General features: G+C 42.9%; 1 protein-coding gene across 1 annotated transcript in view; it reads right to left on the reverse strand.

Moving 5' to 3' along the window:
• TRIM54 (tripartite motif containing 54) overlaps positions 1–24214 on the reverse strand; it is a 301214-nt gene that overhangs the window by 159373 nt on the left and 117627 nt on the right. The gene's annotated exons all lie outside the window — the stretch shown is intronic.

A 24214-nucleotide genomic window follows, 5' to 3' on the forward strand; every position in this document is an offset into this window, starting at 1 on the left:
CGTAGTATATGCACCTGCACCGCAAACTCACCTTAATAAACTTAATACATTGTATAACTCATTCTGCCATCTTGTGCTACAATGTAACTACAAGACCCACCAATGTGACATGCTAAAAGAACTAAACTGGCTGACGCTAGAATCCAGACGCACCCTCCATCTTTCCTGCCTTGTGTTTAAGTGCCTTTCTGGAAAGCTCCCACCCTACATGAGCAGAATGCTCTCCCTGGCTATTCCCACATCCTATAACCTATGATCCAGTACCAGCACATTATTTAGCTTGCCTCAATACAAAAAGAAAGCAGCTTGATCCTCCTTTTCCTACCGAGCGCCACAGTTATGGAATGACCTCCCGCACACTTTCAAACCTTCCCCAAGCCTAATATCCTTTAAGAGATATCTCAAAACAGAATGCACCTATCATGGTTGATTATATATTTCTTACCTGTTCTATGTAAATTTTTTGCATCTATTGTGTATTATTATTGTTTTTGAATTTTATTGTACCCTATTGTATCAATGCAATGTTTTGTGGACCCAGGACATACTTGAAAACGAGAGATATCTCAATGTATCCTTCCTGGTAAAATATTTTATAAATAAATAAATAAATAAATATAACCCCCACAAGTTTACAACAAATGCACTTAGCTTTGGTAGAACCGTTATCCGGCAGCAGAGATCCAACAGTGACTTCTGAGACAGGATCAGATTGAGAGATCTTGGAAATGTAAGAGAAAAAAACAACATATAAAGCAACATTATCAATTTCCTTATATGGCAGTTTAAGGAATGAGAAAAAAAAATGCAAACAGCATAGCCCTCTGAAAAGGCAAGAGGCATATAGGAATGGGGTCTTAAGTAATGAAAATATTTGGCGCCAAGTATGATGCACAGCACAAACAGAAAAATATTTTTTGGCGCCAAAAATGTCCGGAAATGACACACTCGCGTCACAGAAGATGCAACCTTGTGAAGGACTCGGCGTCAACTAAGATGCCGGAAATGACGAAATTTTGTCAACGAACGTAACTTTGCGCCAAAAAAATCTTGCGCCAAGAATGACGCAATAACCTTTAGCATTTTGTGCTCTCGCGAGCCTAATTCTGCCGCAAATTTAAAAGATAGTCAATTTGAAAAAGACTACACCCCAGGTAAGAAATACATTTTTCCTAAAAAAACAAAAAACATTTCGTAGATATGAAACTGACAGTCTGCAAAAAAGAAATATACTGAAAACCTGAATCATGGCAAATATAAGTACAATACATATATTTAGAACTTTATAAAATACATAAAGTGCCAAACCATAGTTGAGAGTGTCTTAAGTAATGAAAACATACTTACCAAAGACACCCATCCACATATAGCAGATAGCCAAACCAGTACTGAAACGGTTATCAGTAGAGGTAATGGAATATGAGAGTATTTCGTCGATCTGAAAAGGGAGGTAGGAGATGAATCTCTACGACCGATAACAGAGAACCTATGAAATAGATCTCCCGTGAGGAAAACCATTGCATTCAATAGGTGGTGATACTCCCTTCACGTCCCTCTGACATTCACTGTACTCTGAGAGGAATCAGGCTTCAAAATGCTGAGAAGCGCATATCAACATAGAAATCTTAGCACAAACTTACTTCACCACCTCCATAGGAGGCACAGTTTGTAAAACTGAATTGTGGGTGTGGTGAGGGGTGTATTTATAGGCATTTTGAGGTTTGGGAAACTTTGCCCCTCCTGGTAGGATTGTATATCCCATACGTCACTAGCTCATGGACTCTTGCCAATTACATGAAAGAAAGTATGCCTTATTCTTATTAGTATACATTGTAGTTTATTGTACTTAAACAAAGTAACCCTCCAGATAAGTGTAACTCTAAACCTTGCAGTATTGTAACCTATTGAATGGCCCACTGAGTATATAGAATATGTTTGCACCTTTATAGTTTAAAGAAAATGCTGCAATATCTCAGAATATTTGAGACCATTCGCCATTGTAGAACACAGAAGGTTCCCCCATGTTTCTATACCACCCCTTAATATTTAAGCGAAGAAGGGATATATGTGTCTTTCAGTGGAGAAAGGTATGAGAATATGAAGTTTTTGTAAGAATTTCCCATTGTAATCACTCCTTAGTGTATTGTCAAACTACTCAAAATAAAGAGAGTAAGGACTCGTCTCAGCTAGAAATGTATATCAATTACACAGAGAAATAAGTTTTGGGAGAAGGATAATTCTAATGATATTGATGGTATATTTTCTACTTACAATGGCTCTTATTGGATCTGTGTTATGGAAGCAAATGTATTTCTCCCTTTATTAACTGGTATGGTATCTGATATTTGAGTTTTGTAACTCCAGGTGTTTGTCAGCGAAAGGAATTATCTTACCATAAAGATGTGTTTACCTTTAAAGAGATTGTGTATTTTTAATAATGTTATGACTGGATTCTTTCCTCATACAGGAGTGTGAGAGAATTTAGATTGTATAAAATAATTCCAGGTGTAGAATACTGCTAAGTGTCAAGTGATACCCCCGGTCATAAGATAATGCCTAACAGTGCTATACAGAGGGCAATAGGGATGTAAAGGAACAGAACACAGCAATATACAACAAACTAGATCACTATACAGAGGTAGGGTCATATACATATACATATAAACAGATTTATAAAAGTATATAATTCGAACAATGTTTATAAAGGACCAAGCAAATGGCATAAAAGGCGGGGTCTGAGTAGTATATTTGTATTGAATATATTTAACATTGTCCCTCCATCTGAATGAATTAGACCGGAAGTGGTTGAACTGAGAATCCGGAAGTGATCTAGACACGGACACTCCGATTTCAGTTATAAGGACTTTTGCCATAATAATTGGTATCATGAGTCAGTAAGAAGCCAATTGGAACCACTGTGATAATTAAAGGAGAATATTCTTATATTAAAAGCAAATATTTTATTGAATGCACATAGACTCGAAAAATGGAAGTATTAAACAAACACTTCCGGTTCACATTCAACATACAGCTATAAAAGGCTATCTGTAAATACATAATACCAGTCTTGATAAAGGTCTAGCACAGACCGAAACGCGTCGACTGGTGAGTTCTATTTCAATTGTTATATGATTAAGAAAACTATCTGCACTATTGTATTTTTACTTTTTTAGGTATCGTCGAAACTAGAGAAGACTAGGACTTCCGGTTTCTAACCTCACTCCGGCTTCGGCTGCAGTATCATTGCAGGAACGCTAACATTAGCAGAGGGTTTTAGGAATTACTAATCTGTCTGTTGGATTGACTGTTCACTCAAATGTTTCTTCTTTTTTTCACAGTGGCCACTGTTTTTTGAATCTTTTGGTTTGCTTTAAATTTATGGACCACGACTTTTTGAATTGCTTTTGTATTGATTTTGAATTTTGAACACTACCAAGGTGTATCACAGTGTTCACAGTGCTCATTTGTTTTTTTGCTCTGATATTTCACGCTATCACGTTAAAGTTTTTTTAGCGTTGCTCACAATGGTTATTTGGATGTTTTGAATTTGCTTTGATATTTCACGCTATTTTTAACAATTCAGTGTGTTGTTATTATTTGCATTTATAGTTTGTATTTGTCACGCACTAGTTTTAACACTCACGAACATCATCCAGCAATACTACTTTTGAAAAAATTTACACACAATTTGAAACAACACTAAGTTTAGATTAACCTACACACAAGTTAGATAAACTGTGAGGACATATCTCACACAACACACATTGTAAATCCCAAACGCTGCTGTAACTAGCAGATTCAATTCACTTGCACCCAAATCACCTTTAAGGATTTGCACAGATAGGTTGTTCAACCTTCAAGCATTTGCACACACAGGTTGTCACACCATCTCAAACGACACTTATTGTATGTCACATATGCTGCGGTAATTAGCAGAATCATTTGATCTTACTTAATTCTGTAGCAATTGCACATATAGGTTGCTATACACTATAGACGTATCTTAGGACACCTACATGTCCCACCTCTACTAGTCCACAATCCAAGTGTTTATATTTTTTCCGACATTATTTGGAATATTGTGTACTGGGAAACCGGGCATTTTTAGTGCTTTTACTAGCCACTGATCAAGGCTAGTATTTTTAATCGGTCTTTTTGTGCTGTTTTATTTCTTTTAATTGTCTGTTAGTTGTTTTTTACCTGTTTTTTACCTGTGAATTTGTATGAATAAATGCACCTTTTATGCAAATTGTGATTTTAACTATTATTGGCTCAGACCCAGCCTTTTGTTGGCGCTTTGGCAACCCCCACCCTTATCTAAATTGTATCTTGACTACTAGGAGTCAATTTTCCAAAGCTAGGGTCTTATTTAGGCAGGCGCTCAGTGTACTCCATTGCAAACTCATATAGTATAGAGCACTATACAGGGGACAAAAGCACATACACACATGCATTAACATACATACACATACATGTACACACTTATACATACATTCACATGCAGTGCCCTTCTCTAATAGTGGCACCCTTGGTAAATATAGCAAAGACGGCTGTGAAAATTTGTCTTTGTTTAACCTTTTGATTTTTTTGTTAAAAAAATACACAAAAATGCTCTGCTCTCGTGGATATCAAACAATTGCAAATACAACACAGGTTAATCCAAAAAAAAAAAATCTTTGTTAAGTATATGGGTGGCGCTATTATTGGCACCCTTTTAGTCAATACTTTGTGCTACCACCCTTTGCCAAGATAAAAGCTCTGAGTCTTCTCCTATAATGCCTGATTAGGTTGGAGAATACATGGCAAGGGATCTGAGATCATTCCTCTGTGTCTGGCAAACTGAAAATGTTTGAGTTTGTTTTTGAATGAAAGTAGAGACTTTTTTCTTGAAACCCTTCCAAACAAGTTGTGGTGATGTAGGTGATAACAGATTCTAGTATTGGAGACTTTCTAATTACAAGATGCAACTAACTTCTGCAATTCTCCAGCTGTGATCCTTGAAGATATTTTGGCCACTCGAACCATCCTCTGTCTTAACAGTGCATTGAGACAATATAGATACACGTCTTCTTCCAGGTTGATTCATAACATTTCCCTTTAAATGGAACTTCTTAAAGGGACATAATACTAATATGCTAAATCACTTGAAAATGATGCAGTTAAAAGCTGACAGGAAAATATCACCTGAGCATCTCTATGTAAAAAAGGAAGATTTTTTTACCTCACAATCTCCTCAGCGCAGCAGAGTAAGTTCTGTGTAAAAAGTTATACTCAGCTGTTGCTCAGCTGCAGGTAAAAAAATAAATAATGAAGAAATGAACAGCAGCCAATCAGCATCAGCAGTGCTGAGGTCATGAACTCTTTTACTGTGATCTCATGAGATTTCACTTAAATCTCATGAGATTTCATTGTAAACTTCCTTAAACTGAATAGGGAAATAAGATGAGTGTGCACGTAAGCTCACTCCCTTAGCTGTCCTGGGACAGACATACTGATTTGCTGCTTAGAAGTCCTTTACAATGGGATGTAGCTACTGAGGAATTTTTGAGGTAAAATATCTTTATTTTTTACATAGAGATGTTCAGGTGATTTTTCTAGTAAGCTTTTTACAGTTATGCTGCATCACTGTATAGGGAAATAAGATGAGTGTGCACGTAAGCTCACTCCCTTAGCTGTCCTGGGACAGACATACTGATTTGCTGCTTAGAAGTCCTTTACAATGGGATGTAGCTAGTGAGGAATTTTTGAGGTAAAATATCTTTCTTTTTTACATAGAGATGTTCAGGTGATTTTTCTAGTAAGCTTTTTACAGCTATGCTGCATCACATTTAAGCAGGGATAGGCAAGGTGTCCATACACGGACACTGGTGTCCTTGACTAGCCCTTGCAGTGTCCGCCACAACCTTAGTGTATGTTTTCTTTCTGATTAAATAATAGGGAAAAAAAATATGTAGTGTGAATAAAGTTAGTGGCTTGTCAAGAGACTGCTAGCGATATTGAGTGATAAGTTATGGAATAAATAAAGCCTGAGTGAAATACTGGATGCGTATCGAAATCTGTATAATAACACCCAGCTCTATACAAAGACACAGTAGTGACACTGTCTCATGGGTATAGCCAGAGGAGGGCTGGTTATAGGATCAGTGGTGTCTGCATCAGTATAATAACACCCAGCTTTATACATAGACACAGTAGTGACACTGGCTCATGGGTATAGCCAGAGGAGGGCTGGTTATAGGGTCAGTGGTATCTGCATCAGTATAATAAAACCCAGCACGATATAATGACACAGTAGTGACACTGGCACATGGGTATAACCAGAGGAGGTCTAGTTATAAAATCAGTGGTATCTGCATCAGTATAATAACACCCAGCACTACATAATGATACAGTAGTGACACTGGCTCATGGGTATAGCCAGAGGAGGGCTGATTATAGGGTCAGTGGTATCTGCATCAGTAAAATAACACCCAGCACTATATAATGACACAGTAGTGACACTGGCACATGGGTATAACCAGAGGAGGGCTGGTTATAGGGTCAGTGGTATCTGCATTAGTATAATATCACCCAGCACTATACAAAGACACAGTAGTGACACTGGCTCATGGGTATAGCCAGAGGAGGGCTGGTTATAGGGTTAGTGGTATCTGCATCAGTATAATAACACCCAGCACTATCTAATGACACAGTAGTGACACTGGCTCATGGGTATAGCCAGAGGAGGGCTGGTTATAGGATCAGTGGTATCTGCATTAGTATAATATCACCCAGCACTATACAAAGACACAGTAGTGACACTGGCTCATGGGTATAGCCAGAGGAGGGCTGGTTATAGGGTTAGTGGTATCTGCATCAGTATAATAACACCCAGCACTATCTAATGACACAGTAGTGACACTGGCTCATGGGTATAGCCAGAGGAGGGCTGGTTATAGGATCAGTGGTATCTGCATTAGTATAATATCACCCAGCACTATACAAAGACACAGTAGTGACACTGGCTCATGGGTATAGCCAGAGGAGGGCTGGTTATAGGGTTAGTGGTATCTGCATCAGTATAATAACACCCAGCACTATCTAATGACACAGTAGTGACACTGGCTCATGGGTATAGCCAGAGGAGGGCTGGTTATAGGATCAGTGGTATCTGCATTAGTATAATATCACCCAGCACTATACAAAGACACAGTAGTGACACTGGCTCATGGGTATAGCCAGAGGAGGGCTGGTTATAGGGTTAGTGGTATCTGCATCAGTATAATAACACCCAGCACTATCTAATGACACAGTAGTGACACTGGCTCATGGGTATAGCCAGAGGAGGGCTGGTTATATGATCAGTGGTATATGCATCAGTATAATAACACCCAGCACTATACAAAGACACAGTAGTGACACTGGCTCATGTGTATAGCCAGAGGAGGGCTGGTTAAAGGATCAGTGGTATCTGCATCAGTATAATAACACCCAGCACTATCTAATAACACAGAAGTGACACTGGTTCATGGGTATAGCCAGAGGAGTGCTGGTTAAAGGATCAGTGGTATCTGTATCAGTATAACAACACCCAGCGCTATACAAAGACACAGTAGTGACACTGGCACATGGGTATAGCCAGAGGAGGGCTGGTTATATGATCAATGGTATCTGCATCAGTGTAATAACACCCAGCACTATACAAAGACACAGTAGTGACACTGGCTCATGGGTATAGCCAGAGGAGGGCTGGTTATAGGGTCAGTGGTATCTGCATCAGTATAATAACACCAACCACTATCTAATGACACAGTAGTGACACTGGTTCATGGGTATAGCCAGAGGAGGGCTAGTTATATGATCAGTGGTATCTGCATCAGTATAATAACACCCAGCACTATCTAAAGACACAGTAGTGACACTGGTTCATGGGTATAGCCAGAGGGCTGGTTATAGGATCAGTGGTATCTGCATTACTATAATAACACCCAGCACTATCTAATGACACAGTAGTGACACTGGTTCATGGGTATTGCCAGAGGAGGGCTGGTTATAGGATCAATGGTATCTGCATCAGTATAATAACACCCAGCACTATACAAAAACACAGTAGTGACACTGGTTCATGGGTATAGCCAGAGGAGGGCTGGTTATATGATCAGTGGTATCTGCATCAGTATAATAATACCCAGCACTATCTAATGACACAGTAGTGACACTGGTTCATGGGTATAGCCAGAGGAGGGCTGGTTATAAGATCAGTGGTATCTGCATCACTATAATAACACCCAGCACTATCTAATGACACAGTAGTGACACTGGCACATGGGTATAGCTAGAGGAGGGCTGGTTATAGAATCAGTGGTATCTGCATCAGTATAATAACACCCAGCACTATCTAATGACACAGTAGTGACACTGGTTCATGGGTATTGCCAGAGGAGGGCTGGTTATAGGATCATTGGTATCTGCATCAGTATAATAACACCCAGCACTATACAAAGACACAGTAGTGACACTGGCCCATGTGTATAGCCAGAGGAGGGCTGGTTATAGAATCAGTGGTATCTGCATCAGTATAATAACACCCAGCACTATCTAATGACACAGTAGTGACACTGGTTCATGGGTATAGCCAGAGGAGGGCTGGTTATATGATCAGCGGTATCTGCATAAGTATAATAACACCCAGCACTATACAAAGACACAGTAGTGACACTGGCACATGGTTAAAGCCAGAGGAGGGCTGGTTATAGGATCAGTGGTATCTGTATCAGTATAATAGCACCCAGCGCTATACAAAGATACAGTAGTGACACTGGCACATGGGTATAGCAAGAGGAGGGCTGGTTATATGATCAATGGTGTCTGCATCAGTATAATAACACCCAGCACTATATAAAGACACAGTAGTGACAGTGGCTCATGGGTATAGCCAGAGGAGGGCTGGTTATAGGGTCAGTGGTATCTGTATCAGCATAATAACACCCAGCATTATATAATGACACAGTAGTGACACTGGCACATGGGTATAGGCCAGAGGAGGGCTGGTTATAGGATCAGTGGTATCTGCATCAGTATAATAACACCAAGCACTATAAAATGACACAGTAGTGACACTGGCACGTGGGTATAGCCAGAGGAGGGCTGGTTATAGGACCAGTGGTATCTGCATCACTATAATAACACCAAGCACTATCTAATGACACAGTATTGACACTGGCTCATGTGTATAGCCAGAGGAGGGCTGGTTATAGGATCAGTGGTATCTGCATCAGTATAATAACACCCAGCACTATATAATGACACAGTAGTGACACTGGCACATGGGTATAGCCAGAGGATGGCTGGTTATAGGATCAGTGGTATCTGCATCAGTATAATAACACCCAGCACTATCTAATGACACAGTAGTGACACTGGCTCATGGGTATAGCCAGAGGAGGGCTGGTTATAGGATCAGTGGTATCTCCATCAGTATAATAACACCCAGCACTATATAATGACACAGTGGTGACACTGGTTCATGGGTATAGCCAGAGGAGGGCTGGTTATAGAATCAGTGGTATCTGCATCAGTATAATAACACCAAGCACTATATAATGACATAGTAGTGACACTGGCACATGGGTATAGCCAGAGAAGGGCTGGTTATAGGGTCAGTGGTATCTGCATCAGTATAATAACACCCAGCACTATCTAATGACACCGTAGTGACACTGGCTCATGGGTATAGCCAGAGGAGGGCTGGGTATAGGATCAGTGGTATCTGCATCAGTATAATAACACCCAGGACTATATAATGACACAGTAGTGACACTGGTTCATGGGTATAGCCAGAGGAGGGCTGGTTATAGAATCAGTGGTATCTGCATCAGTATAATAACACCCAGCACTATCTAATGGCACCGTAGTGACACTGGCACATGGGTATAGCCAGAGGAGGGCTGGTTATAGGGTCAGTGGTATCTGCATCAGTATAATAACACCCAGCACTATCTAATGACACAGTAGTGACACTGGCACATGGGTATAGCTAGAGGAGGGCTGGTTATAGAATCAGTGGTATCTGCATCAGTATAATAACACCCAGCACTATCTAATGACACAGTAGTGACACTGGTTCATGGGTATTGCCAGAGGAGGGCTGGTTATAGGATCATTGGTATCTGCATCAGTATAATAACACCCAGCACTATACAAAGACACAGTAGTGACACTGGCCCATGTGTATAGCCAGAGGAGGGCTGGTTATAGAATCAGTGGTATCTGCATCAGTATAATAACACCCAGCACTATCTAATGACACAGTAGTGACACTGGTTCATGGGTATAGCCAGAGGAGGGCTGGTTATATGATCAGTGGTATCTGCATAAGTATAACACCCAGCACTATACAAAGACACAGTAGTGACACTGGCACATGGTTAAAGCCAGAGGAGGGCTGGTTATAGGATCAGTGGTATCTGTATCAGTATAATAGCACCCAGCGCTATACAAAGATACAGTAGTGACACTGGCACATGGGTATAGCAAGAGGAGGGCTGGTTATATGATCAATGGTGTCTGCATCAGTATAATAACACCCAACACTATACAAAGACACAGTAGTGACACTGGCTCATGTGTATAGCCAGAGGAGGGCTGGTTATAGGATCAGTGGTATCTGCATCAGTATAATAACACCAAGCACTATAAAATGACACAGTAGTGACACTGGCAAGTGGGTATAGCCAGAGGAGGGCTGGTTATAGGACCAGTGGTATCTGCATCACTATAATAACACCAAGCACTATCTAATGACACAGTAGTGACACTGGCTCATGTGTATAGCCAGAGGAGGGCTGGTTATAGGATCAGTGGTATCTGCATCAGTATAATAACACCCAGCACTATATAATGACACAGTAGTGACACTGGCACATGGGTATAGCCAGAGGATGGCTGGTTATAGGATCAGTGGTATCTGCATCAGTATAATAACACCCAGCACTATCTAATGACACAGTAGTGACACTGGCTCATGGGTATAGCCAGAGGAGGGCTGGTTATAGGATCAGTGGTATCTGCATCAGTATAATAACACCCAGCACTATATAATGACACAGTGGTGACACTGGTTCATGGGTATAGCCAGAGGAGGGCTGGTTATAGAATCAGTGGTATCTGCATCAGTATAATAACACCAAGCACTATATAATGACATAGTAGTGACACTGGCACATGGGTATAGCCAGAGAAGGGCTGGTTATAGGGTCAGTGGTATCTGCATCCGTATAATAACACCCAGCACTATCTAATGACACCGTAGTGACACTGGCTCATGGGTATAGCCAGAGGAGGGCTGGGTATAGGATCAGTGGTATCTGCATCAGTATAATAACACCCAGGACTATATAATGACACAGTAGTGACACTGGTTCATGGGTATAGCCAGAGGAGGGCTGGTTATAGAATCAGTGGTATCTGCATCAGTATAATAACACCCAGCACTATCTAATGACACAGTAGTGACACTGGCACATGGGTATAGCCAGAGGAGGGCTGGTTATAGGGGCAGTGGTATCTGCATCAGTATAACAACACCCAGCACTATCTAATGACACCGTAGTGACACTGGCACATGGGTATAGCCAGAGGAGGGCTGGTTATAGGGTCAGTGGTATCTGCATCAGTATAATAACACCCAGCACTATCTAATGACACAGTAGTGACACTGGCACATGGGTATAGCTAGAGGAGGGCTGGTTATAGAATCAGTGGTATCTGCATCAGTATAATAACACCCAGCACTATCTAATGACACAGTAGTGACACTGGTTCATGGGTATTGCCAGAGGAGGGCTGGTTATAGGATCATTGGTATCTGCATCAGTATAATAACACCCAGCACTATACAAAGACACAGTAGTGACACTGGCTCATGGGTATAGCCAGAGGAGGGCTGGTTATAGAATCAGTTGTATCTGCATCAGTATAATAACACCCAGCACTATCTAATGACACAGTAGTGACACTGGTTCATGGGTATAGCCAGAGGAGGGCTGGTTATATGATCAGTGGTATCTGCATAAGTATAATAACACCCAGCACTATACAAAGACACAGTAGTGACACTGGCACATGGTTAAAGCCAGAGGAGGGCTGGTTATAGGATCAGTGGTATCTGTATCAGTATAATAGCACCCAGCGCTATACAAAGATACAGTAGTGACACTGGCACATGGGTATAGCAAGAGGAGGGCTGGTTATATGATCAATGGTGTCTGCATCAGTATAATAACACCCAGCACTATACAAAGACACAGTAGTGACAGTGGCTCATGGGTATAGCCAGAGGAGGGCTGGTTATAGGGTCAGTGGTATCTGCATCAGCATAATAACACCCAGCATTATATAATGACACAGTAGTGACACTGGCACATGGGTATAGGCCAGAGGAGGGCTGGTTATAGGATCAGTGGTATCTGCATCAGTATAATAACACCAAGCACTATAAAATGACACAGTAGTGACACTGGCACGTGGGTATAGCCAGAGGAGGGCTGGTTATAGGACCAGTGGTATCTGCATCACTATAATAACACCAAGCACTATCTAATGACACAGTAGTGACACTGGCTCATGTGTATAGCCAGAGGAGGGCTGGTTATAGGATCAGTGGTATCTGCATCAGTATAATAACACCCAGCACTATATAATGACACAGTAGTGACACTGGCACATGGGTATAGCCAGAGGATGGCTGGTTATAGGATCAGTGGTATCTGCATCAGTATAATAACACCCAGCACTATCTAATGACACAGTAGTGACACTGGCTCATGGGTATAGCCAGAGGAGGGCTGGTTATAGGATCAGTGGTATCTGCATCAGTATAATAACACCCAGCACTATATAATGACACAGTGGTGACACTGGTTCATGGGTATAGCCAGAGGAGGGCTGGTTATAGAATCAGTGGTATCTTCATCAGTATAATAACACCAAGCACTATATAATGACATAGTAGTGACACTGGCACATGGGTATAGCCAGAGAAGGGCTGGTTATAGGGTCAGTGGTATCTGCATCAGTATAATAACACCCAGCACTATCTAATGACACCGTAGTGACACTGGCTCATGGGTATAGCCAGAGGAGGGCTGGGTATAGGATCAGTGGTATCTGCATCAGTATAATAACACCCAGGACTATATAATGACACAGTAGTGACACTGGTTCATGGGTATAGCCAGAGGAGGGCTGGTTATAGAATCAGTGGTATCTGCATCAATATAATAACACCCAGCACTATCTAATGACACCGTAGTGACACTGGCACATGGGTATAGCCAGAGGAGGGCTGGTTATAGGGGCAGTGGTATCTGCATCAGTATAACAACACCCAGCACTATCTAATGACACCGTAGTGACACTGGCACATGGGTATAGCCAGAGGAGGGCTGGTTATAGGGTCAGTGGTATCTGCATCAGTATAATAACACCCAGCACTATCTAATGACACAGTAGTGACACTGGCACATGGGTATAGCCAGAGGAGGGCTGGTTATAGGGTGAGTGGTATCGGCATCAGTATAATAACACCAAGCACTATACAAAGACACAGTAGTGACACTGGCACAAGGGTATAGCCAGAGGAGGGCTGTTTATAGGTTCAGTGGTATCTGCATCAGTATAATAACAACCAGCACTATATAATGACACCGTAGTGACACTGGCACATGGGTATAGCCAGAGAAGGGCTGGTTATAGGGTCAGTGGTATCTGCATCAGCATAATAACACCCAGCACTATCTAATGACACCGTAGTGACACTGGCTCATGGGTATAGCCAGAGGAGGGCTGGGTATAGGATCAGTGGTATCTGCATCAGTATAATAACACCCAGGACTATATAATGACACAGTCGTGACACTGGTTCATGGGTTTAGCCAGAGGAGGGCTGGTTATAGAATCAGTGGTATCTGCATCAGTATAATAACACCCAGCACTATCTAATGACACCGTAGTGACACTGGCACATGGGTATAGCCAGAGGAGGGCTGGTTATATGGTCAGAGGTATCTGCATCAGTATAACAACACCCAGCACTATCTAATGACACCGTAGTGACACTGGCACATGGGTATAGCCAGAGGAGGGCTGGTTATAGGTTCAGTGGTATCTGCATCAGTATAATAACAACCAGCACTATATAATGACACAGTAGTGACACTGACACATGGGTATAGCCAGAGGAGGGCTGGTTATAGGGTCAGTGGTATCTGCATCAGTATAATAACACCAAGCACTATATAATGACACAGTAGTGACACTGGCACATGGGTATAGCCAGAGGAGGGCTGGTTATAGGATCAGTGGTATCTGCATCAGTATAATAACACCAAGCACTATATAATGACATAGTAGTGACACTGGCACATGGGTATAGCTAGAGGAGGGCTGGTTATAGGATCAGTGGTATCTGCATCAGTATAATAACACCCAGCACTATCTAATGACACAGTAGTGACACTGGTTCATGGGTATAGCCAGAGGAGGGCTGGTTATAGGTTCAGTGGTATCTGCATCAGTATAATAACACCAAGCACTATATAATGACACAGTAGTGACACTGGCACATGGGTATAGCCAGAGGGGGGCTGGTTATAGGATCAGTGGTATCTGCATCAGTATAATAACACCCAGCCCTATCTAATAACACAGTAGTGACACTGGCTCATGTGTATAGCTAGAGGAGGGCTGGTTATAGGGTCAGTGGTATCTGCATCAGTATAAGAACACCAAGCACTATATAATGACACAATAGTGACATTGGCTCATGGGTATAGCCAGAGGAGGGCTGGTTATAGGGTCAGTGGTATCTGCATCAGTATAATAACACCAAGCACTATCTAATGACACAATAGTGACACTGGCTCATGGGTATAGCCAGAGGAGGGCTCGTTATAGGATCAGTGGTATCTGCATCAGTATAAGAACACCAAGCACTATATAATGACACAATAGTGACATTGGCTCATGGGTATAGCCAGAGGAGGGCTGGTTATAGGGTCAGTGGTATCTGCATCAGTATAAGAACACCAAGCACTATATAATGACACAATAGTGACACTGGTTCATGGGTATAGCCAGAGGAGGGCTGGTTATAGAATCAGTGGTATCTGCATCAGTATAATAACACCCAGCACTATACAAAGACACAGTAGTGACACTGGTTCATGGGTATAGCCAGAGGAGGGCTGGTTATAGAATCAGTGGTATCTGCATCAGTATAATAACACCCAGCACTATCTAATGACACCGTAGTGACACTGGCACATGGGTATAGCCAGAGGAGGGCTGGTTATATGGTCAGAGGTATCTGCATCAGTATAACAACACCCAGCACTATCTAATGACACCGTAGTGACACTGGCACATGAGTATAGCCAGAGGAGGGCTGGTTATAGGTTCAGTGGTATCTGCATCAGTATAATAACAACCAGCACTATATAATGACACAGTAGTGACACTGACACATGGGTATAGCCAGAGGAGGGCTGGTTATAGGATCAGTGGTATCTGCATCAGTATAATAACACCCAGCCCTATGTAATGACACAGTAGTGACACTGGCTCATGTGTATAGCTAGAGGAGGGCTGGTTATAGGGTCAGTGGTATCTGCATCAGTATAAGAACACCAAGCACTATATAATGACACAGTAGTGACACTGGCACATGGGTATAGCCAGAGGAGGGCTGTTTATAGGTTCAGTGGTATCTGCATCAGTATAATAACACCAAGCACTATATAATGACACAATAGTGACATTGGCTCATGGGTATAGCCAGAGGAGGGCTGGTTATAGGGTCAGTGGTATCTGCATCAGTATAATAACACCAAGCACTATATTATGACACAGTAGTGACACTGGCACATGGGTATAGCTAGAGGAGGGCTGGTTATAGGATCAGTGGTATCTGCATCAGTATAATAACACCAAGCACTATATAATGACACAGTAGTGACACTGGCACATGGGTATAGCTAGAGGAGGGCTGGTTATATGATCAGTGGTATCTGCATCAGTATAATAACAGCCAGCACTATCTAATGACACAGTAGTGACACTGGTTCATGGGTATAGCCAGAGGAGGGCTGGTTATAGGTTCAGTGGTATCTGCATCAGTATAATAACACCAAGCACTATATAATGACACAGTAGTGACACTGGCACATGGGTTTAGCCAGAGGAGGGCTGGTTATAGGATCAGTGGTATCTGCATCAGTATAATAACACCCAGCACTATATAATGACACAGTGGTGATACTGGCACATGGGTATAGCCAGAGGAGGGCTGGTTATAGGATCAGTGGTATCTGCATCAGTATAATAACACCAAGCACTATATAATGACACAGTAGTGACACTGGCACATGGGTATAGCCAGACAAGGGCTGGTTATAGGATCAGTGGTATCTGCATCAGTATAATAACACCAAGCACTATATAATGACACAGTAGTGACACTGGCACATGGGTATAGCTAGAGGAGGGCTGGTTATAGGATCAGTGGTATCTGCATCAGTATAATAACACCCAGCACTATATAATGACACAGTGGTGACACTGGTTCATGGGTATAGCCAGAGGAGGGCTGGCTATAGAATCAGTGGTATCTGCATCAGTATAATAACACCAAGCACTATATAATGACATAGTGGTGACACTGGCTCATGGGTATAGCCAGAGAAGGGCTGGTTATAGAACCAGTGGTATCTGCATCAGTATAATAACACCCAGCATTATCTAATGACACCGTAGTGACACTGGCACATGGGTATAGCCAGAGAAGGGCTGGTTATAGGGTCAGTGGTATCTGCATCAGTATAATAACACCCAGCACTATCTAATGACACCGTAGTGACACTGGCTCATGGGTATAGCCAGAGGAGGGCTGGGTATAGGATCAGTGGTATCTGCATCAGTATAATAACACCCAGGACTATATAATGACACAGTAGTGACACTGGTTCATGGGTATAGCCAGAGGAGGGCTGGTTATAGAATCAGTGGTATCTGCATCAGTATAATAACACCCAGCACTATCTAATGACACCGTAGTGACACTGGCACATGGGTATAGCCAGAGGAGGGCTGGTTATAGGGGCAGTGGTATCTGCATCAGTATAACAACACCCAGCACTATCTAATGACACCGTAGTGACACTGGCACATGGGTATAGCCAGAGGAGGGCTGGTTATAGGGTCAGTGGTATCTGCATCAGTATAATAACACCCAGCACTATCTAATGACACAGTAGTGACACTGGCACATGGGTATAGCCAGAGGAGGGCTGGTTATAGGGTGAGTGGTATCGGCATCAGTATAATAACACCAAGCACTATACAAAGACACAGTAGTGACACTGGCACAAGGGTATAGCCAGAGGAGGGCTGGTTATAGGTTCAGTGGTATCTGCATCAGTATAATAACAACCAGCACTATATAATGACACAGTAGTGACACTGGCACATGGGTATAGCCAGAGGAGGGCTGGTTATAGGGTCAGTGGTATCTGTATCAGTATAATAACACCCAGCACTATACAAAGACACAGTAGTGACACTGGTTCATGGGTATAGCCAGAGGAGGGCTGGTTATAGAATCAGTGGTATCTGCATCAGTATAATAACACCCAGCACTATCTAATGACACAGTGGTGACACTGGTTCATGGGTATAGCCAGAGGAGGGCTGGTTATAGAATCAGTGGTATCTTCATCAGTATAATAACACCAAGCACTATATAATGACATAGTAGTGACACTGGCACATGGGTATAGCCAGAGAAGGGCTGGTTATAGGGTCAGTGGTATCTGCATCAGTATAATAACACCCAGCACTATCTAATGACACCGTAGTGACACTGGCTCATGGGTATAGCCAGAGGAGGGCTGGGTATAGGATCAGTGGTATCTGCATCAGTATAATAACACCCAGGACTATATAATGACACAGTAGTGACACTGGTTCATGGGTATAGCCAGAGGAGGGCTGGTTATAGAATCAGTGGTATCTGCATCAATATAATAACACCCAGCACTATCTAATGACACCGTAGTGACACTGGCACATGGGTATAGCCAGAGGAGGGCTGGTTATAGGGGCAGTGGTATCTGCATCAGTATAACAACACCCAGCACTATCTAATGACACCGTAGTGACACTGGCACATGGGTATAGCCAGAGGAGGGCTGGTTATAGGGTCAGTGGTATCTGTATCAGTATAATAACACCCAGCACTATCTAATGACACAGTAGTGACACTGGCACATGGGTATAGCCAGAGGAGGGCTGGTTATAGGGTGAGTGGTATCGGCATCAGTATAATAACACCAAGCACTATACAAAGACACCGTAGTGACACTGGCACATGGGTATAGCCAGAGAAGGGCTGGTTATAGGGTCAGTGGTATCTGCATCAGCATAATAACACCCAGCACTATCTAATGACACCGTAGTGACACTGGCTCATGGGTATAGCCAGAGGAGGGCTGGGTATAGGATCAGTGGTATCTGCATCAGTATAATAACACCCAGGACTATATAATGACACAGTCGTGACACTGGTTCATGGGTTTAGCCAGAGGAGGGCTGGTTATAGAATCAGTGGTATCTGCATCAGTATAATAACACCCAGCACTATCTAATGACACCGTAGTGACACTGGCACATGGGTATAGCCAGAGGAGGGCTGGTTATATGGTCAGAGGTATCTGCATCAGTATAACAACACCCAGCACTATCTAATGACACCGTAGTGACACTGGCACATGGGTATAGCCAGAGGAGGGCTGGTTATAGGTTCAGTGGTATCTGCATCAGTATAATAACAACCAGCACTATATAATGACACAGTAGTGACACTGACACATGGGTATAGCCAGAGGAGGGCTGGTTATAGGGTCAGTGGTATCTGCATCAGTATAATAACACCAAGCACTATATAATGACACAGTAGTGACACTGGCACATGGGTATAGCCAGAGGAGGGCTGTTTATAGGTTCAGTGGTATCTGCATCAGTATAATAACACCAAGCACTATATAATGACACAGTAGTGACACTGGCACATGGGTATAGCTAGAGGAGGGCTGGTTATAGGATCAGTGGTATCTGCATCAGTATAATAACACCAAGCACTATATAATGACACAGTAGTGACACTGGCACATGGGTATAGCTAGAGGAGGGCTGGTTATAGGATCAGTGGTATCTGCATCAGTATAATAACACCCAGCACTATCTAATGACACAGTAGTGACACTGGTTCATGGGTATAGCCAGAGGAGGGCTGGTTATAGGTTCAGTGGTATCTGCATCAGTATAATAACACCAAGCACTATATAATGACACAGTAGTGACACTGGCACATGGGTATAGCCAGAGGGGGGCTGGTTATAGGATCAGTGGTATCTGCATCAGTATAATAACACCCAGCCCTATCTAATAACACAGTAGTGACACTGGCTCATGTGTATAGCTAGAGGAGGGCTGGTTATAGGGTCAGTGGTATCTGCATCAGTATAAGAACACCAAGCACTATATAATGACACAATAGTGACATTGGCTCATGGGTATAGCCAGAGGAGGGCTGGTTATAGGGTCAGTGGTATCTGCATCAGTATAATAACACCAAGCACTATCTAATGAAACAATAGTGACACTGGCTCATGGGTATAGCCAGAGGAGGGCTCGTTATAGGATCAGTGGTATCTGCATCAGTATAAGAACACCAAGCACTATATAATGACACAATAGTGACATTGGCTCATGGGTATAGCCAGAGGAGGGCTGGTTATAGGGTCAGTGGTATCTGCATCAGTATAAGAACACCAAGCACTATATAATGACACAGTAGTGACACTGGTTCATGGGTATAGCCAGAGGAGGGCTGGTTATAGAATCAGTGGTATCTGCATCAGTATAATAACACCCAGCACTATCTAATGACACCGTAGTGACACTGGCACATGGGTATAGCCAGAGGAGGGCTGGTTATATGGTCAGAGGTATCTGCATCAGTATAACAACACCCAGCACTATCTAATGACACCGTAGTGACACTGGCACATGAGTATAGCCAGAGGAGGGCTGGTTATAGGTTCAGTGGTATCTGCATCAGTATAATAACAACCAGCACTATATAATGACACAGTAGTGACACTGACACATGGGTATAGCCAGAGGAGGGCTGGTTATAGGATCAGTGGTATCTGCATCAGTATAATAACACCCAGCCCTATCTAATGACACAGTAGTGACACTGGCTCATGTGTATAGCTAGAGGAGGGCTGGTTATAGGGTCAGTGGTATCTGCATCAGTATAATAACACCAAGCACTATATAATGACACAATAGTGACATTGGCTCATGGGTATAGCCAGAGGAGGGCTGGTTATAGGGTCAGTGGTATCTGCATCAGTATAATAACACCAAGCACTATCTAATGACATAATAGTGACACTGGCTCATGGGTATAGCCAGAGGAGGGCTGGTTATAGGGTCAGTGGTATCTGCATCAGTATAATAACACCAAGCACTATATAATGACACAGTAGTGACACTGGCACATGGGTATGGCCAGAGGAGGGCTGTTTATAGGTTCAGTGGTATCTGCATCAGTATAATAACACCAAGCACTATATAATGACACAGTAGTGACACTGGCACATGGGTATAGCTAGAGGAGGGCTGGTTATAGGATCAGTGGTATCTGCATCAGTATAATAACACCAAGCACTATATAATGACACAGTAGTGACACTGGCACATGGGTATAGCTAGAGGAGGGCTGGTTATATGATCAGTGGTATCTGCATCAGTATAATAACACCCAGCACTATCTAATGACACAGTAGTGACACTGGTTCATGGGTATAGCCAGAGGAGGGCTGGTTATAGGTTCAGTGGTATCTGCATCAGTATAATAACACCAAGCACTATATAATGACACAGTAGTGACACTGGCACATGGGTTTAGCCAGAGGAGGGCTGGTTATAGGATCAGTGGTATCTGCATCAGTATAATAACACCAAGCACTATATAATGACACAGTAGTGACACTGGCACATGGGTATAGCTAGAGGAGGGCTGGTTATAGGATCAGTGGTATCTGCATCAGTATAATAACACAAAGCACTATATAATGACACAGTAGTGACATTGGCACATGGGTATAGCCAGAGGATGGCTGGTTATAGGATCAGTGGTATCTGCATCAGTATAATAACACCCAGCACTATCTAATGACACAGTAGTGACACTGGCTCATGGGTATAGCCAGAGGAGGGCTGGTTATAGGATCAGTGGTATCTGCATCAGTATAATAACACCCAGCACTATATAATGACACAGTGGTGACACTGGTTCATGGGTATAGCCAGAGGAGGGCTGGCTATAGAATCAGTGGTATCTGCATCAGTATAATAACACCAAGCACTATATAATGACATAGTGGTGACACTGGCTCATGGGTATAGCCAGAGAAGGGCTGGTTATAAGGTCAGTGGTATCTGCATCAGTATAATAACACCCAGCACTATCTAATGACACCGTAGTGACACTGGCTCATGGGTATAGCCAGAGGAGGGCTGGGTATAGGATCAGTGGTATCTGCATCAGTATAATAACACCCAGGACTATATAATGACACAGTAGTGACACTGGTTCATGGGTATAGCCAGAGGAGGGCTGGTTATAGAATCAGTGGTATCTGCATCAGTATAATAACACCCAGCACTATCTAATGACACCGTAGTGACACTGGCACATGGGTATAGCCAGAGGAGGGCTGGTTATAGGGGCAGTGGTATCTGCATCAGTATAACAACACCCAGCACTATCTAATGACACCGTAGTGACACTGGCACATGGGTATAGCCAGAGGAGGGCTGGTTATAGGGTCAGTGGTATCTGCATCAGTATAATAACACCCAGCACTATCTAATGACACAGTAGTGACACTGGCACATGGGTATAGCCAGAGGAGGGCTGGTTATAGGGTGAGTGGTATCGGCATCAGTATAATAACACCAAGCACTATACAAAGACACAGTAGTGACACTGGCACAAGGGTATAGCCAGAGGAGGGCTGGTTATAGGTTCAGTGGTATCTGCATCAGTATAATAACAACCAGCACTATATAATGACACAGTAGTGACACTGGCACATGGGTATAGCCAGAGGAGGGCTGGTTATAGGGTCAGTGGTATCTGTATCAGTATAATAACACCCAGCACTATACAAAGACACAGTAGTGACACTGGTTCATGGGTATAGCCAGAGGAGGGCTGGTTATAGAATCAGTGGTATCTGCATCAGTATAATAACACCCAGCACTATCTAATGACACCGTAGGGACACTGGCACATGGGTATAGCCAGAGGAGGGCTGGTTATAGGGTCAGAGGTATCTGCATCAGTATAACAACACCCAGCACTATCTAATGACACCGTAGTTACACTGGCACATGGGTATAGCCAGAGGAGGGCTGGTTATAGGTTCAGTGGTATCTGCATCAGTATAATAACAACCAGCACTATATAATGACACAGTAGTGACACTGGCACATGGGTATAGCCAGAGGAGGGCTGGTTATAGGGTCAGTGGTATCTGCATCAGTATAATAACACCAAGCACTATATAATGACACAGTAGTGACACTGGCACATGGGTATAGCCAGAGGAGGGCTGTTTATAGGTTCAGTGGTATCTGCATCAGTATAATAACACCAAGCACTATATAATGACACAGTAGTGACACTGGCACATGGGTATAGCTAGAGGAGGGCCGGTTATAGGATCAGTGGGATCTGCATCAGTATAATAACACCAAGCACTATATAATGACACAGTAGTGACACTGGCACATGGGTATAGCTAGAGGAGGGCTGGTTATATGATTAGTGGTATCTGCATCAGTATAATAACACCCAGCACTATCTAATGACACCGTAGTGACACTGGCTCATGGGTATAGCCAGAGGAGGGCTGGGTATAGGATCAGTGGTATCTGCATCAGTATAATAACACCCAGGACTATATAATGACACAGTCGTGACACTGGTTCATGGGTATAGCCAGAGGAGGGCTGGTTATAGAATCAGTGGTATCTGCATCAGTATAATAACACCCAGCACTATCTAATGACACCGTAGTGACACTGGCACATGGGTATAGCCAGAGGAGGGCTGGTTATAGGGTCAGAGGTATCTGCATCAGTATAACAACACCCAGCACTATCTAATGACACCGTAGTGACACTGGCATATGGGTATAGCCAGAGGAGGGCTGGTTATAGGGTCAGAGGTATCTGCATCAGTATAACAACACCCAGCACTATCTAATGACACCGTAGTGACACTGGCACATGGGTATAGCCAGAGGAGGACTGGTTATAGGTTCAGTGGTATCTGCATCAGTATAATAACAACCAGCACTATATAATGACACAGTAGTGACACTGGCACATGGGTATAGCCAGAGGAGGGCTGGTTATAGGGTCAGTGGTATCTGCATCAGTATAATAACACCAAGCACTATATAATGACACAGTAGTGACACTGGCACACGGGTATAGCCAGAGGAGGTCTGTTTATAGGTTCAGTGGTATCTGCATCAGTATAATAACACCAAGCACTATATAATGACACAGTAGTGACACTGGCACATGGGTATAGCCAGAGGAGGGCTGGTTATAGGTTCAGTGGTATCTGCATCAGTATAATAACACCAAGCACTATATAATGACACAGTAGTGACACTGGCACATGGGTATAGCCAGAGGGGGGCTGGTTATAGGATCAGTGGTATCTGCATCAGTATAATAACACCCAGCCCTATCTAATGACACAGTAGTGACACTGGCTCATGTGTATAGCTAGAGGAGGGCTGGTTATAGGGTCAGTGGTATCTGCATCAGTATAAGAACACCAAGCACTATATGACACAATAGTGACATTGGCTCATGGGTATAGCCAGAGGAGGGCTGGTTATAGGGTCAGTGGTATCTGCATCAGTATAATAACACCAAGCACTATCTAATGACACAATAGTGACACTGGCTCATGGGTATAGCCAGAGGAGGGCTCGTTATAGGATCAGTGGTATCTGCATCAGTATAAGAACACCAAGCACTATATAATGACACAATAGTGACATTGGCTCATGGGTATAGCCAG

The sequence above is a fragment of the Bombina bombina genome, chromosome 4 (assembly GCF_027579735.1).
Source record: "Bombina bombina isolate aBomBom1 chromosome 4, aBomBom1.pri, whole genome shotgun sequence".
Lineage (NCBI taxonomy): Eukaryota > Metazoa > Chordata > Amphibia > Anura > Bombinatoridae > Bombina > Bombina bombina.